Genomic DNA, 17,004 nt, shown 5'->3' on the forward strand with positions numbered 1-17,004 from the left:
TTAGCACTGGACACAATTCTTTTAGCACTGAGCACAATTCCTTTAGCACTGGACACAATTCCTTTAGCACTGGACACAATTCCTTTAGCACTGAGCACAATTCCTTTAGCACTGGACACAATTCCTTTAGCACTGGACACAATTCCTTTAGCACTGGACACAATTCTTTTAGCACTGAGCACAATTCCTTTAGCACTGAGCACAATTCCTTTAGCACTGAGCACAATTCCTTTAGCAGTGGGCACAATTCCTTTAGCACTGGACACAATTCCTTTAACACTGGACACAATTCCTTTAGCACTGGACACAAGGGCCCAGGGACACAGGCTCGGGACGGGGCAGCAGCGGCTCCTCACCAGCACAGGCTGAGCACGGAGTGCCAGAAGTGGATCAGGAACGATTCTGTGCCATCAGGAGCTGCCTGGCCACAGGATGCTGTGCACACAGACGGAGCTGTCCCAGCCATCAGCTGCCACCAGCACCCACTCAGACATTCAGCCACCTCCCCCAGGGCCTCTCCAGACCCAGGAGCTGCTGGAGGGAACAGCCAAACTCATCCCTCAGAGAACAGCTGGAAACGGAAGGGTCCAAGGCTCCAAGAACCCAGACAGGGCTGTGACAACACAAGGGGACCAGCAAAACCCCCAGCCCCGTTCCTCAAGGCTTTCTGCTCCTCCTTGCATCCCCTGTGGGATGTACCCAAGCTGGATAATTCCATTTACACAGCTCTAACCAAGGGGGTGTGCCCCAGGAGGGTTCTGAGACTCACCTCTGGCAGAGCTCTGTGTGGAACACGGTTCCTCCCCTGGCAGACCGGGAAAGAGGGAACAGCTCATCAGACATTTGCCAAATGCACTCTCTCCTGAGGCAGAACACTCAGCAAACGCTGGTCTGTGCTCAGCAGAGCTCTCCCTCAGCCTGTGGGGACAGCCCCGGAGCTCGGGCAGTGCCACCGAGAGCAGGAGCCAGACGGGATTTGGGACCTGGATGGGACAAACTTCACACAGCTGCCACCGAGTGCTCTGCTCCATCCTGGGCTCAGCTCAGCCACAGACAGCCAGGGTGGAACAGCTCTAGCTCCAGAGAGAGCTCTGGAACCTTTCATGGGGCCAATGATGTTCCTTCTGCTCGACTTTAACAAACAAATAATTTACTCCTCTTTGAGCAGGACAAAAGACATCTCCCCAGCACCGTTTAGTCACTGAGCAAAAGATCCTGCAAATCTCAACCAGCAATAGCAAAGATGAAGCTTTTTATTTGTTCATTTTCAGATTCCCATCTTGCCTTTCCTGTTACCTGCAGATCAGTGTTAAAATGAGCAGGTCAGGGGGCAAGAGCAGTTGTGCCAGCCAGGGCTGGGCTGGAGACTGAATTCTTTCATCTGAATCTGCCCCACCTCCTCCCTAAGCCCAGGAAGAATTTGGGGGGGAAAAATAAAGAATGAAAGAGGGGAAATCTCACACAAGATGTGTGCACACATGGAAGAAGTGTTTCACAGAATGCCTGAGCTGGAAAAGCCCTCCCAGCCCATGGAGTCCAGGCTGTGCCCAAAGCACTGGAGGTGCCCAGCACAGGGGACAAGCCCAGGGCTGCTGCCCCAGCTCAGGCTCCACTGGCCTTTGGAGCAAACACTGCCCCTGAGGGCAGCAGGAGCCTTCAGCTTGTTCTGACTGCCTTTGGCTGTTCCAGCACCAGGTCCCTCAAACCCAGCCCTGCTAACACCATATGATAATTCCTGGTAATTCAGCTGTGTATTTTTGTTTAGAACCATTTCAAAAGCTAAATTTAGTTGTTGTTTGCAAGTATTCGTTCAACAGTTTGCACAAATACTCAAGACTGATTCCCAGACTTCACACTTGGCTTTTTGCTTCGTTTCCTTCTGTGTGTTTAACTCTCCTGCACCCGTTCCCTCCCGCTGGCGACACAAGATGGAAGTTGGATGACAAAAATAAATTCCAAGAGGCTCAGTGCTTTTGGGCTGTGTCCCAGAGCCAGCATTCCCCTCGGGAACAGATCGTGGGCAACAGAGGCAGCGTGGCCCTGGGCTGGCAGCTGCCAGTGAGCAGAGCACTGGGACAGTGTCCATCCTGCCAGGACACAGCACTGGGACAGTGTCCATCCTGCCAGGACACAGCACAGGACACAGTGTCCATCCTGCCAGGACACAGTGTCCATCCTGCCAGGACACAGCACAGGACACAGTGTCCATCCTGCCAGGACACAGTGTCCATCCTGCCAGGACACAGTGTCCATCCTGCCAGGACACAGCACAGGACACAGTGTCCATCCTGCCAGGACACAGTGTCCATCCTGCCAGGACACAGCACTGGGACAGTGTCCATCCTGCCAGGACACAGTGTCCATCCTGCCAGGACACAGCACAGGACACAGTGTCCATCCTGCCAGGACACAGTATCCATCCTGCCAGGACACAGCACAGGACACAGTGTCCATCCTGCCAGGACACAGTGTCCATCCTGCCAGGACACAGCACAGGACACAGTGTCCATCCTGCCAGGACACAGTGTCCATCCTGCCAGGACACAGTGTCCATCCTGCCAGGACACAGCACTGGGGCAGTGTCCATCCTGCCAGGACACAGCACAGGACACAGTGTCCATCCTGCCAGGACACAGCACTGGGACAGTGTCCATCCTGCCAGGACACAGCACTGGGGCAGTGTCCATCCTGCCAGGACACAGTGTCCATCCTGCCAGGACACAGCACAGGACACAGTGTCCATCCTGCCAGGACTCAGCAGCTGCCCCTGGGTCCCTGGAGTGTCCCAGGCTGGACACTGGGGCTGGAGCAGCCTGGGACAGTGGCATTGTCCCTGCCATGGCTGGGGTGGCAGTGGGTGACATTTAAGGTCTCTCCCAGGACAGAGAAGGTGACAGGACAAGGAGGGAACACAGCAAAAACAAAAATCCAAAAACCCACCCACGCTACGCTGAGTTTTAAGAGTTGTGGTTTATGTCCAAATTCACAGAAGCTTCAGAAGGTTTAAATATTTCCACAATGACCAAAGCACAGCAGAATCACAGAGGAAATCAGTAAAGTGTTCCTGAAGGTAAAACCCAGTTTTTAAATATTATTTTAATATCTTAGAGGGGGAAAAAAAAAAGTAATAATTCCAATTAGCCTAAGAATTCTCAGTAATAATCTCTAATACAGCTGCAGTTTGTTTTTCTCCTGTAGCAAAATGAGGACAACACTTTCCTCCTGTGCTGCAGCACAAGCCCTTCCAAGGAGCACCCAGCCACTGCTCACTGTTCTTCTAAGAGTCTCAAGCTGCCCAAAATTTAAACAAACACCCAGGACACCCCAAGAATTTGTCAGCTTTAGTTCCCAAAGAGCAGTTTCTGATGGTTGTGCAGAAGAAAGAGCTCACCCAGGCCAATCCCACCGGGGCATCAGCCTCAGCCTGAAAAGGCTTTGCAAAAGGCACTCCCTGAAAACTCCATTTGGAAAAGGGGTGGAAGGTGCAGGTAAATCAAAGGATAAATCACAGAAAATTCAGACCCTGCACCCTGACATTTTAAATGTTTTTGTCTGTCTCCTTTTTATTATTCTTTAATATTATTGAAATCTCCTACATTTGAAAAATTAAAATTGTGATTTTGTCAAGCATTGGAATCCACAGAAATTTCCTTTCAAGTGTCTCTGTCACCAATGACTTCAGCATTCCCGGCACAAATGTGGGGTTTTTTGTTAATAGGATTGAAAGCAAATGCCAAAATCTCCATAAAACGCATTTTCCATTTTTACATGATCTAGCACACAACCACGTGCAGATGTGTGCAGTAAAATACAGAATTATTTCCCGCACTCCCAAACCTGGGAGAATCCTGCAGAGCTCCCAGCTAAGCTGGCACCTGCAGGAATTCTCTGGGCAGGGGAAGCAGGGGCTCCCTTGTGCAGATCTGAGGGTTCCTGCAGGTTCCAAAGTGACAGAACAAGGCTGCAGAACACGCTCAGCCCGCGTCAGACGGCGGAAAACACGGATCACGAGGAGCTCTCAAAGGAGGAGCAAATCCAGGGGTGCCTATTTATGAAACACGGGCTCTAATTACCGTGCTGGCAGCCCTGGGAGTGTCACCGAGCTGGGTTCTGTCCTGCCTGGCAGGATTTGACTGGTGCCACATCCCCCTGCAGCGAGACCCAGGGGACAGAGCCGCTCCAGCCCAGCCCTGCTGGAAAAGGCTCTGGGGCCATGGAGACCCCCCAGCCCTGGGGGCTCTGGATCCCTGTCCTGTGTGCAGGGGGCTCTGGATCTCTGTCCTGTGTGCAGGGGGGCTCTGGATCCCTGTCCTGTGTGCAGGGGGGCTCTGGATCCCTGTCCTGTGTGCAGGGGGGCTCTGGATCCCATCCCTGTGTGCAGGGGGGCTCTGGATCCCATCCCTGTGTGCAGGGGGGCTCTGGATCCCTGTCCTGTGTGCAGGGGGGCTCTGGATCCCATCCCTGTGTGCAGGGGGGCTCTGGATCCCATCCCTGTGTGCAGGGGGGCTCTGGATCTCTGTCCTGCACACTCAGCTCCTCCTGGGCAGGAGGGCTCAGCACAAACACAAACCCACCAGCACTGGGGGTGGGAAAGAGCTCAGGACACTTTATGAATGTGGTGAATTACCTAAAAACCCCATTCAAACTCTAGGGAAGGGCACAACCATCTTTCCAAGGGTCCCTGCAGCACACACGGCCACGTTAGAGCCCAAGGATTTGATGTGCAGTGTACCCCACACTTACAAAACAAAGCACAGCTGTTCCCCCAGGGGTTTTCAGCAGAGGCACAAAACAGACCTCACCCAAGTGAGGGATTTGAAACCATTCCCCAGGCAGCGGGGATCCCTCCCAGCAGCCAGTCTAGAACCCAGCCAGGGCAGGAGAGCCGTGCCAAGGCTTGGGCAGGGGAAGGAGCCGTGTTCCCGTGCCCAGGATCATCCCTTCCCGTGGGCTTTCACCCTCTCCTCGGGGTGTCTGTCCCAGCAGACAGGCACACACGGTCCGGGTGGGGACCAGCTCCTGCTCCTGGAGCTGGGAACAGCCCCTGCCCGAGCACAAACAGCTCTGATCTGCCCCAGCACTGCCAAGAACACCAGGGCAAGGGAGGGATTTTCTGTCCAGGGGGTGACACACGCGTCCCTTCGGGACAAAGCCACCTCCCTCCCGTTGTCACAGCACCTCTGGTGCTGTCACCCGAAGCACTCTAAAGAGAACACGAGTTTTCTGGGTAATTGAGACCTTGCCCCAGCCAAATCCCGGAATCCCTGGTGGGTGAGGCTGGAAGTGCCCACACTGTCCCAGCTCTGCAGGGTCACCCCGAGCACAGGAACATCCACATGGTTCTGAATACCTGCATGATGGGAAGTCAGCTCTTAAAGGGGGGCGAGGGAATTCTGCTCTTTATTTTTGGTATGCAGCACAGTGGCTGGAGGATACAGAGATGCTGATCACAGCACATCAAACAAACCAAGCTGATAAATTGATTAATGTGCTGACTTCTTATTATCCCGTTCTGTTTTCTGTTTGATTTACATGTATAATTTACTTACTCATTTAATCTCATTAATAAAATATCAGATGGGGAGGCTGTGTGGACTGCATGTTTTCTCCTAGGGTGCTGAGATTAAAAACCTGAGGAATCTCCTGGCAGTGCCTTTGTAAATCTCAGAGCGATGCTACAAAGCCATGCCTTATAGCACTTCCATAATTGATGCTGGAACCACGGCACTGCTGGAGTTTATAGGAAACAACATTTGCATATCAGTCATTGCCTCTGACTAACGACAGGGGCTGGGGAAGCTGTGAGTGGTGGGCAGAGAGCAGCATCAGAAAGGTTCATCACTGCTCCAGAAATCAATCTCTGCTTCTCAGAGGGCTGGGAAGTGAAAAGGCACCTGCACTTCTGGAGCCAAAACCGAGAATGGAGCCAGAATCCCAGGAGCAGAGAGGCTGGAAAAGCCCCCCAGGATCAGCAGCTCCAGCTGTGCCCGATGCCCACCCAGAGCTCTGAGTGTCACCTGCAGGAATTCCCTGGGCACCTCCAGGGATGGGCACTGCAAACCTCCCTGGGCACCTCCAGGGATGGGGATCCAACCCTCCCTGGGCAGTTCCAGGGCCTGACCCCCCTTTCCATGGGGAAATTCCTGCTCTGCCCACCCTGAGCCTCCCCTGGCCCAGCCTGGGGCCGTTCCCTCTCCTCCTGTCCCTGTTCCTGGGAGCAGATCCCAAATCCCCCCGGCTGTCCCCTCCTGCCAGGGACTTGTGCAGAGCCAGAAGGGCCCCCCAAGCTTGGCCATTATTAGTGAAAATGGGTGAATAAATGAAAATGATGTCAACTTTAGCTATGCTCTTGGTTGAGAACAGAAATGGAATTTCACAGTCACATTACCAGAGACCAATTATCCTCACAGAGAGTTTGTGTGAGAGGAGGTGAAACAGCAGAAAAACACAAACTAACCACTGCAAAATGTGATTTATCTCCCCATCTGAGAGCAGCACCACGCAGCTCAGGGTTTGAGTATTCCCACTCCAGCCTCAGAGTGGCATCTGCAAAACAACCCATACCTGTCAAATAAATTGAATAACCACAAGAGATGACCCCCAGTCTGCTGGGAGATGATAGACTTCTAAAATAAACCGAGCTGCTCCCAGAGGCTGCTGCACACCCTCGTGATTCCTGGGACATGAATTCCCTGGGCACACACACACACACACTCCACACACACACAGCCTGAATGTTAGAGATACATTTTATATTGTTGGCTTTTTGCAAATATTAAAATGAATGTTATGTGTATAAGAATGAGAAATTTTCTTGTATTCATATAGTTTTCTTTACTTCTGCTATTGATGAAATTTAGAAATAGTAGTATAATACATATATATGTTGGGCTATGGCATAGTATTAAAATAAAAAACTGCTTTTGTTTGTATAACCCAAAGACTGAGGAAAAAAAAATAGCTGAAGAACTCCTGCATTTGTAAACTCTCTTACCCAGATGAAGACAGCAGTGACCAGGACTCTGGGGGAGGAATTTATTGCATTTCTGGTATCTGAGAATGTAAATCTCGATGGCACCAAGAAGATTGATCTATTGGGAAGGGGGCAAGAGAAAACTAAACAGAAGAACACCAAAGATCCTAAGAAGAATGTCTGAATATGTGTGAGAATTTCTGGATATGGAGCAGGGTTCTGTTTTTAAGGGACAATCCTTTGTCAGTGAGGTGAATGCAGAGACACACGGCCAGATCTGGCTTTATCGGCCACCAGGAGCTCAGCCCTGAAATGCTGACTCACAGGAGGGGGCAACAAAGAAATTACATCTGCATTTAAAATCATTTTAAACTGGCTGTGTCTGAGAATCCAAGGTGTCCCTAGGTGGGTCACTCGTGTGGGACACATCAGACATTTCTGGGATGTCTGCTGGCCTGCTCCTGCCACGCCTCTCCACAAGGATCCCTGATGCCCACAGAAGTCTTTCACAGAGGTCCTGGCAGGCAATAATCAACACTTCCCCTTCCCCTTTACGCCTGCAATTGCAAAGGCAGATTTTTCAGCATTTGAACCAGCCTGTGTCATCATAATTTATGTTTTTCCAGCTTTTGGTATCTGTTTCCAGCCCAAGCCCCCATGCCATGGCCCAGTACTCAGAGCTGCACAAAGACTGGAGGCTCCAGGTACCAAAGCAGCAGCACCTTGGGGTCTTCAACCAGAGATTTCCAGGTTTCAGTGAGAAGGGATCCTGAGATTCAGCCCTCCCTTCACTTCCTTGGCTCTCAGAAACAACTCTTGGCTTCCATGGCCACAGATTTCCGAAAGCATCAGGACAGAATTTCCAGCACAAAAAGTCAGCTCTGATATGCAGGTGAGCAAAGGCCAGAACTGAGTCTAAACTAAGTCTAATCGAGGATAATGCAATAAAAACAATCAAGCAAATAATAAAGCAATAAATAATAATAAAGCAATAAATGCAGTGAAGATGCACTGTAAGCAGAGATGTGATTTTTGGGTGGAGAGCAGAGATGTTCTACTGGTGTAATGCACAAGGCTGAAATGTTTGTGTCTGACACAGCAACAAGGGGAAAAAATTAAACTATGCAAAAAATATCATTTGAAATAATTTGGGACATAATTTCAATGCTTAATTGAAATCCCAGAACCAATTGTGGTTTATCTGTGCACAAGAAAAGGCAGAATGAGAAAATACAACAATTGCCAGCAGCATTTGACCCCTCCAGGAAGTGAAGCACAGGAGAGTGACTGGAAGTGGCTTTGCCCAGAGCAAAAACCGGGAACTGATGTTGGAATTGCCAGCATTTGTTAGTAATTAGTGCTAGCAGTCCTGGGGAGCAGTGGTGTGGCACTGGCACTGCCCAGAGGCCCTGATGCCCCTGGAGGGCAGAAACAGAGGGTGTTTATCCCTGAGGGGCAGCAGGCAGCAGCAGCACAGCCCTGGGAAAGGCACAGAGCCTGGCAGGTGGCAGGAGAGGCAGGGCTGGGCAGGGCAGGGCACAGCAGGGCAGGGCAGGGCAGGGCAGGGCAGGGCTGGCAGAGCTGGCAGAGCTGGGCAGGGCAGGGCAGGGCAGGGCAGGGCAGGGCAGGGTTGGTGCCATGGTGGCACTGCCATGGCTGGAGCAAAGCCAGCCCAGGATGCTCCGAGCACCAAGGCCGGGTCCTCTCCAGAGCCCTCCTGCGGGGCAGGAGCAACCCCAGAAGCTGTGGGGGCACTGCCCAGCTGGGCTCTGCCTTGGGCAAGGGGCTGCTGTGCCCAGCCAAAGCCCAGCCGGCGCTTGGTGCCAGTGCCCGGTGCCAGTGCTTGGTGCCAGTGCCTGGTGCCTGTGCTCGGTGCCAGTGCCCGGTGCCTGTGCTCAGTGCCCAGTGCCCGTGCTCAGTGCCAGTGCCTGGTGCCCGTGCTCAGTGCCAGTGCCTGGTGCCCGTGCTCAGTGCCAGTGCCCTTGCTTGGTGCCAGTGCCTGGTGCCTGTGCCCGGTGCCAGTGCCCGGTGCCCGTGCCCAGTGCCCGTGTTCAGTGCCAGTGCTCGGTGCTCGGTGCCCTTGCTTGGTGCCAGCGCTCGGTGCCTGGTGCCAGTGCCTGGTGCTCGGTGCCCGCGCTTGGTGCCAGAGCTTGGTGCCTGGTGCCCGGTGCCAGTGCTCGGTGCCCAGTGCTAGTGCTCAATGCCCAGTGCCAGAGCTTGGTGCCAGAGCTCGGTGCCTGGTGCCTGGTGCCAGTGCCCGGTGCCAGCACCTGGTGCCCATGCTCGGTGCCTGGTGCCAGTGCTCTGTGCCTGGTGCCAGTGCTCTGTGCCTGGTGCCAGTGCTCTGTGCCCGGTGCCAGTGCTCTGTGCCCGGTGCCCGCGCTCGGTGCCTGGTGCCTGCACTCGGTGCCCGTGCTCTGTGCCCGGTGCCCGTGCTCGGTGCCCGTGCTCTGTGCCCGGTGCCTGCACTCGGTGCCAGTGCTCTGTGCCCGGTGCCCGTGCTCAGTGCCAGTGCTCTGTGCCGGGTGCCAGTGCTCTGTGCCCGTGCTCTGTGCCCGGTGCCCGCGCTCTGTGCCCGGTGCCCGCGCTCTGTGCCAGTGCTCTGTGCCGGGTGCCAGTGCTCTGTGCCCGGTGCCCGTGCTCTGTGCCCGGTGCCCGTGCTCGGTGCCCATGCCCCGGCAAGGGGCCGCTCCGTGGGGACCCCCTGCGCTGCCCCAGCCCTGCTGGAGGATTCAGAAGATGCCGAGCCAGCCCTGGCTATGGAAGGGCAGCACCGCTGTGCTCCGGGGCTCAGGCTGTGCTCGGTGCTCTGCCCACCCTCAGGGCCGTGCCTGGCACAGAGAGGCTTCGGGGTGGCTCCTTCCCTGCCCCTGCTCACAGACAGCAAACACAACAAAAAATAACATTTGCCATTTGCATTCTGCTAACAACTCACTCAAAATAAGCAGATCAATCACATATAATTAAGTTGTCAACCCTTAATATAGGGCGCTGCACTGCTTTAAAAAAAGCAAATATAAATACCAAAGCAAAGCTACGGGAAACAAGAAGAAAAGGTCTCGCTGATGTTTATGGCCAGCAAAAACCCAGGCCTCTGATTTTTCCCATTATTCCGGTTAAAAGCTGAAATTTAGCTATTTAATATTTCAGCTGGATAAATCTCAGCCGCATTTGAGACATTTAAATCTGCCATTTGTGGACATGTAGCTGACCCTTAGCACAATATAATCCCTGCAATATATTTATGAAATATAAACCCAGCCACGTTCCCCAGCAGTCGGGGTTGCAGAGACCCAAGAAATAAAATCTCCTTTCCAAGGAGCATGGAGGGGAAATCAATGGGAACGATTTACATGAGCACAAGGCAGCTCCAACATAAAACAGAAGTAGCTTGCCCTTTTAGGGAAAATGATTTCTAACAAAAACTGACATTTTGATGAAGATTGTTCCAAATTTTAGTGGCACGTACAGGGAAGGAGAAAGTAATAATTTGGGTAAAAAGGAGTCTGGGGCTGTTGGGAGGGTGAGGGGACACGGGCTCTGTGTCACCTCTGGGAGGTGTCCCAGGGCAGGACAGCCCTGGTGTCTCAGTGCAGCACAATTCCCACTGCCCAGGTCACTGTGCTGGGTTATCAGGCACTGCTCGGGGGTTTTATTGTGTTCAGCACCTGAATGGGGGGCTCTGGCTGCAGTCTCGTGTACAGGGCTGCATTATGAACCTGTGAATAGGTTTCCTTCCACACAGCCAACATTATCTTCTGCTGGCTTTATGCTCCAGCAGGCCTTTTTCTTGTCTTGCATGAGAAGACAAGAAAAAACCCCACTTAAAAATAATAAATTATTGCTGAAATTATCCTCTCACTTTGATCAGCCTGGGGTTGACATCAAGGAGATGTTTCCCTGTTGCAGAAGAGGTGAAGCTGTTTCCTGCCTGAAGCTCAGCAATCAGCATCCATCCCCTGGGCCTCCAGGATCCAGGACAGCCCCAGAGCCCAGCCTGCAAGGATCAATGCCCCAAATCCTCCAGGAGCCAGGGGAGGCTGCTCCTGCCTCTCCCAGGTGCCATTCAGGTTAATATCAAATTAAAATTTCATAAGCCTCCCAGATCCCACAAGGTAGGAGTATTTGACAGGTGAAGTTCAAAATGGATTATTTTCCCCCCTCAAATTCCAGAAAGATTTTGATCTTTGACATCGACACGTACTTCAAACATGATTAAGTGGCAAAAAATAAATCCATCTTTTATTAAACTAAATGACAAGTTATTTCTTTTCTTCTGATGGAGAACTTATATGGGGAAAAAAGTTCCACAAAAGAAAAAAGTAATAAAGAATCTGATTCAGTGATTTTGGTTATTTCAGGAAAAGCCAGGAAAGGATGGAGTGACTCTTCAGTAAAGCTATGAACCATCTTACTCGGGGAGTATCCCAATGAGGGAAAACTAAAACCAGGGGAATTAAACCCAAATCAATATTCAGTTCAGCCCTTTGATTGACGGTATTTTCATTTCAGGAAGATCCAATAAATAAAGTGAAAGGAACTGCAATTATATCTGAAATACAGACCTGTCATTTCATCTCTGACCCCAGAAAGAATCCCTGGGGATCAGGGATCCCTCCTGGCTACACTAACACAAATCCTGGCTGCTTTGGGCAAAGCCCTCCCTGTAGTTGAGTATTTTCACCAGGAACCCCTCAGGGATCACATTCCTTTGGGGAATGCAGAGAATCTCTGCAGAAACCATGCAAAGAGAGAAACTGCAGCTACACCAGGGAAAACAAGGTAGAAAAGAGATTAAGAATAGCCATTAATAACATATAGATCAATAAAATCACGTCACAGCACTGTCACAGCACCAGCCACAGCTGATCTGGTGGCACAGCACACAGCAGCTGCTGGAAATTCATTCCATAAAGTCCAAACGTGGTTTGCTGGCTCCTATTGATGAGCAGGGGGTCGGGAGGAGCCTTGCACAGCACTCCCCTCTCTCGGGGGGCAGCAGGGCAGCAAACAGCTCCTCCTGTGTCCCAGAGCTCTGCCCACACGTCTCCGTCCTGCCCTGGCTGTTCTGGGACCCCAGGGACACCCTGCCCTGCCCCGTCTGGGTGCTGGGGCACACAGGGGGCTTTGGGGTGGGGGGACCTGCCCAGGGCACCCAGGGCACCCAGGGAACCCAAGGTCCCTCCACCCCAACCCCTCGGGCAGGTCTGGGGTTTGGGACCCTCCTGCAGGAGCAGCATTTTGCCCAAGCCCATTTTGGGGATGGCAAAATGCTTACCTTGACCAAATTCAGCTGCAGAGTCTGGGTCAGCTGAAACTAAAACTCTTCCCAAACCACAGCTCTGAGTCATCAAAATCCACCTCCTTATTAAAAATATATTCAATTGACAGATTTTTTTAGCAAGCAGGTGGAGTTGTTTCTAGCAAGCTAGGTTTGATTTTTTATTGGCAATCACACTGTAAGCTGCTTTTTTTTGCTATAGACATCATTTCTTTGTCTGCATGCCTGTTAGTGAGTGGCAAGAGACTTTTCCTTGGAATGATTTTGCTGGGAGTGCGCTGTGAATAATTGATTGGCTGTAGCCAGATTGACTCGCAGCCTCTCCTGCTACCTGCTTAAAATATTACAAACCCCAGAAACATTTGCTAGCCAGAGGCAATGCAATATGTGCAGATCCCGTTTTGCCTGCAGCCATAACACTGTAAGCAGACAGTTAAAAGACATTTTAGGGGAAAAAGCCCCTCCTAATAAGCAGCTGTGTTTCTACCTAAGAGACACAGATGATTCTGCTTGTATCTCTAGAAATCATCTCTGTTTTGTTTTTCTTTCAGGACTGACACAAAGAGTTGTGACACGGCGTCAGGAGTTGACAACAGGCTTTTCTCAGGAGCCTTTGATCACTGAAAGCCCCGAGAGTTGTTGCACCTCTCCTGTGACATTTATCTTTCAACTCCCTCTCCGCACATGAGCTCTGATCCCAACGAGACTGAACAGATCAGGAGTGTCCTGCTCCCAGCAGCCTTCATTCATCATCCACTGCAAGCAGTTTTTTACACTTGGATTTACCCATTCCCATGTGGGTCACTTGCCCAGAGCAGCTGGGGCTGTCCCTGGATCCCTGGCAGTGCCCAAGGCCAGGCTGGATGGGTTTGGAGCAGCCTGGGACAGTGGCAGCTGTCCCTGCCATGGCTGGGGGGGCTCTGAGGCCTCTCCAAAACCATCCCACAACTCTGACTCGTGGTGGAAGAGATGGGGGGAATCCAACACTGGCTCCATTTCTCAGCCAAACACAAACCCACACCAGGAAACCACAGGAAAGGTCACCAGAGCTCCATCAATAATCCTTTAAATACATCTTGGCTGAAGAGGTGCTCCAGCAGAAAGGAGCAGCACAGGTGCAGCAAGTGTGGAATAACCATCCAAAAACCTGAGCCCTGCGGTCCTGGGGAGCAAACAAGCCACAGTAATTCAGTGCCAGAACTTTTTCAGGAGGAGCAGCCAATCAACCAGGGAGATAAAAACCTAGAATTGTGATTTTCCTGCTTCCTGCAAAGAACTTGGACAGACTAAACGGAAAATTGTCTTTGTCTCTAACCCTGACTCCATAATTTAAGCTATTCTTAATTCCAGCAGGCTTGCTGGGAGTCCTCAGTTCCTTCTGAGCCTTCAGCAGGTGCTTCAGCCTCATCTTTTCAAAACGCAATGTGAGTCCTGAGAAAAACCTGATCCTTTAACACAGGAGATTAAAAACCATCCCTGCTTTCCCCTTTATCCACAGCTCCCACCCAAACAGCAGCAGCAGCAGCAGGTGGGGGAGATGGAGACATCCCCAAGGATGACCTGGTGCCCAGAGATGCCCCCAGCACAGAAGGAAGCAGGAGGGGAGGCGTGGGGGGCAGAGGTGGAGCCTGTGGAAGGCTCCAGGATGCCAGAGGAACATTGCTGTGCTCCCAGGAACTCCAGCCAGGGCTCTGGGGAGCAGCAGCAGCCAGGGAGAAGCTCAGCACAGCCCAGGGGACAGCAGGAGCTCCCCAGAGACTGCAGGGGATGTGCTGTGACTGAGCCCTGCTTTGGGGTGCAGCTCCCACCCAGTGCCAAAGGTAAAAGCATTGGGAGCCTCACCTGGGCCATCAGCAGCAGAAAATGGCCTGGACTTGCACCCATTCCTGGAAACAAATGTGCCAATGCAAATAAACCACCTCATGAGATGGAACAAGGAATCAGATGAAGGCCTACAATTAAATACCATTTAATTATTTTAATTAGAGGGAGAAGGAAACCCCTTGGAGAAGAAGTGGCTGTGTCCCTCGTGGGTGCCTGAAGCACTGCAGAGCTGTGCCTGAGCTCTGTGTTCTGTGTTCTGTCACCCCAGGCTGCCACAGCAGCTCTGCCTCCCTGGCAGCCTCTGGGGTGGCTTCACACAGGTTTTATCCCAGTTTTTAACACTTCCCAACAAAGAAACCAGGGGTCCTGGCAGTCCCCAAACAGGTCACTCCCAGTGCTCTCCAAGAGGGGTTACTGACCCCAGCCAGCCCAGGAATAGCCCAGAGATCCACAAGAACATAAATGGGTCTTTGGCCACAGAAAATCAACACAGCAGATAAATGAAATCATTTGAGTAGTTAATAGTGAAAGTTTGAGCAGCACTTTCAGCTGAGGACAATCTGCATTCCTGCCCACGGAGCAGAGCAAGAGAACAACTGCAAACTCACATCATTCACTCCTTCACATGGCCTCCAAACACTGCCCTACAAAACAGCCCGAGGGAGGAGATGCTGAAATAAATAACCAGGATTTTACACAAAGCCTTTGGAAGAAGAAGGCTGAGAATGACTCATAACGACCTGCAGGAGGAAACAGGGTGAGCTTTTCACCAGTGTGCTCCTAGGGTATAAAATACAGCCCAGAGAGCAGCACAGGGCAGAGAACCCTGCTCTCTCCAGAGTGTTCCTACAGCCAGTGGAGGCAGCAATTTGGCTGGGTTGTTAACAGCAGATAAGTATTGGACACAAAATATAAGCTACAAAACCTTCCCCCCGCCCTGTGCCCTCTAAATCTGGATTTTGAGCAGCAAACATGCATTACTTTTTCTTATCAAAAGCAAGATTAAAAACCATTTTTAATAAAACCTATTCCTAAGAGCAGTAAATGAATGATTTACTCCCCGATTTATCGCCCTGCATTCTGGCTTGTTTTGTGCTGTCTTGTTTTTCCCCACGTGGATGAAGAACAACACATTTGTGATGACCTACATTTGTCTGGGCAGGTACAAACCCGCTTTGCTTTCCTCCTGATCCCACAGGGGTTTGCTCAATGGTCCTGCCCCATCCTGCCAGGCACAGAGGCAAGGAGGGAGGGCAGGGGGTCCCAGCCCAAACCTGCTGGGGACACCTGAGCCCAGGCCAAAGAACCTGCAGTGAAATGCCCTGCCTGGGGCTACAGGGGAAACTCAGCAGAGCCCAGAGCACCCCAGCTGGAATCCAGGGAGCCCAGAGCACCCCAGCTGGAATCCAGTGAGCCCAGAGCACCCCAGCTGGAATCCAGTGAGCCCCAGTTCAAGCCCCCAGAGCAGGGCCAGGGGCTGCCCTGGGCACAGAGCACCTGCAGAACAGCCAGGGACAGCAGCAGCCCTGCAGAGCCCTGGGGAGGAGCACGGAGAGCTGCACACCATTTACCAAATGCAGAACTGGCTCAGGGCTGTGGCAGCTCTGCCACATTCACCCCTCAGCCCCAGCCAGGAGATGGGCAGGGAGAGCAGAGGCACCGAGTGCCAGCCAGGTTTGAACACTCTGAGCACATCCAGCTCGGCTCCAGGCTCCTCAGGGGATGGAACCCAGCTCCCTCCTGCTGGCAGGGCAGAGCCCAGCACGGGACACCTGCATCCCATCCTGCAGGAACCAGCACTGGACATCTGCAGCCCATCCTGCAGGAACCTGCCCAGGACACCTGCCCAGGACACCTGCATCCCATCCTGCAGGACCCTGCACGGGACATCTGCCCAGGACATCTGCAGCCCATCCTGCAGGAACCTGCCCAGGACACCTGCATCCCATCCTGCAGGAACCTGCCCAGGACACCTGCCCAGGACACCTGCATCCCATCCTGCAGGAACCAGCACTGGACACCTGCCCAGGACATCTGCAGCCCATCCTGCAGGAACCAGCACTGGACATCTGCATCCCATCCTGCAGGAACCTGCCCTGGGAACACCCCCAGCTCCTGCCAAAGCCCACCCAAGTCCACCACAAGCTCCAGCTCCTGGTTTGGAATCAAAGCAGCTGAAAAGGAGCAATCCTTCAAACACCACAAGTGATTTCTTCCGCTGTTTTGGAGAGTTACACATCATTTCAGTAAAAGGCAAGGAACTCCCCTTTCCCATTACCCTGTTTGCAGTATTAACTTCATTTTCACTTTGTAAAACCAGAAGCTTTTAACAAGAGTTTACCATCAGGAGAACCAGCTGAGCACCCGCCAGAATTTTCAGGGAAAACACATCTAAAAGCAGCGAACTGGGATGTCTCCTTGGGAAGAAAAAAACAAAAAACACCACCTAGCAATGGATAAGTATTATTTATTTCCCAAAATTGGTTTAAAGAGAAAAAAGATTTTATCTAGATCACCAAATGTAATTTAGCCTTAGACAGCTAAAGTAGGCTTTTAGTTCACATCAGCTTTGAGGGAAAAGCTTCAGCAACCCGAAATGGATTTGAATATTTATGTATATGAGAGATGAAGACGTGAGGAAGGGATTGCAATTATCACCCAAGAGGTAAAACAAAGATACTCCAGAAGATACAGAAGGAGGCACAATCAGGGAAATACAGTAAAATTATCCTGGCACATTTACATCAGTTGTTAGAACAAGGTGATCCAATCCCACCGCAGGTACAGGTGGGAATCCACAGGTAAAGACAATAAATGTAGGGAAAATTGTAAAGCTTCTGGTTTTCCTTGCAATGAAACATGGAAGTTTATTTTAACCTGAAGGCTTATGACAAGCAGAGATGTGTTATTCCATGGGAAAACCAAC

This window comes from Cyanistes caeruleus, chromosome 9, assembly GCF_971803275.1.
Source record: "Cyanistes caeruleus chromosome 9, bCyaCae1.hap1.1, whole genome shotgun sequence".
In the NCBI taxonomy this organism is placed as follows: Eukaryota; Metazoa; Chordata; class Aves; order Passeriformes; family Paridae; genus Cyanistes; species Cyanistes caeruleus.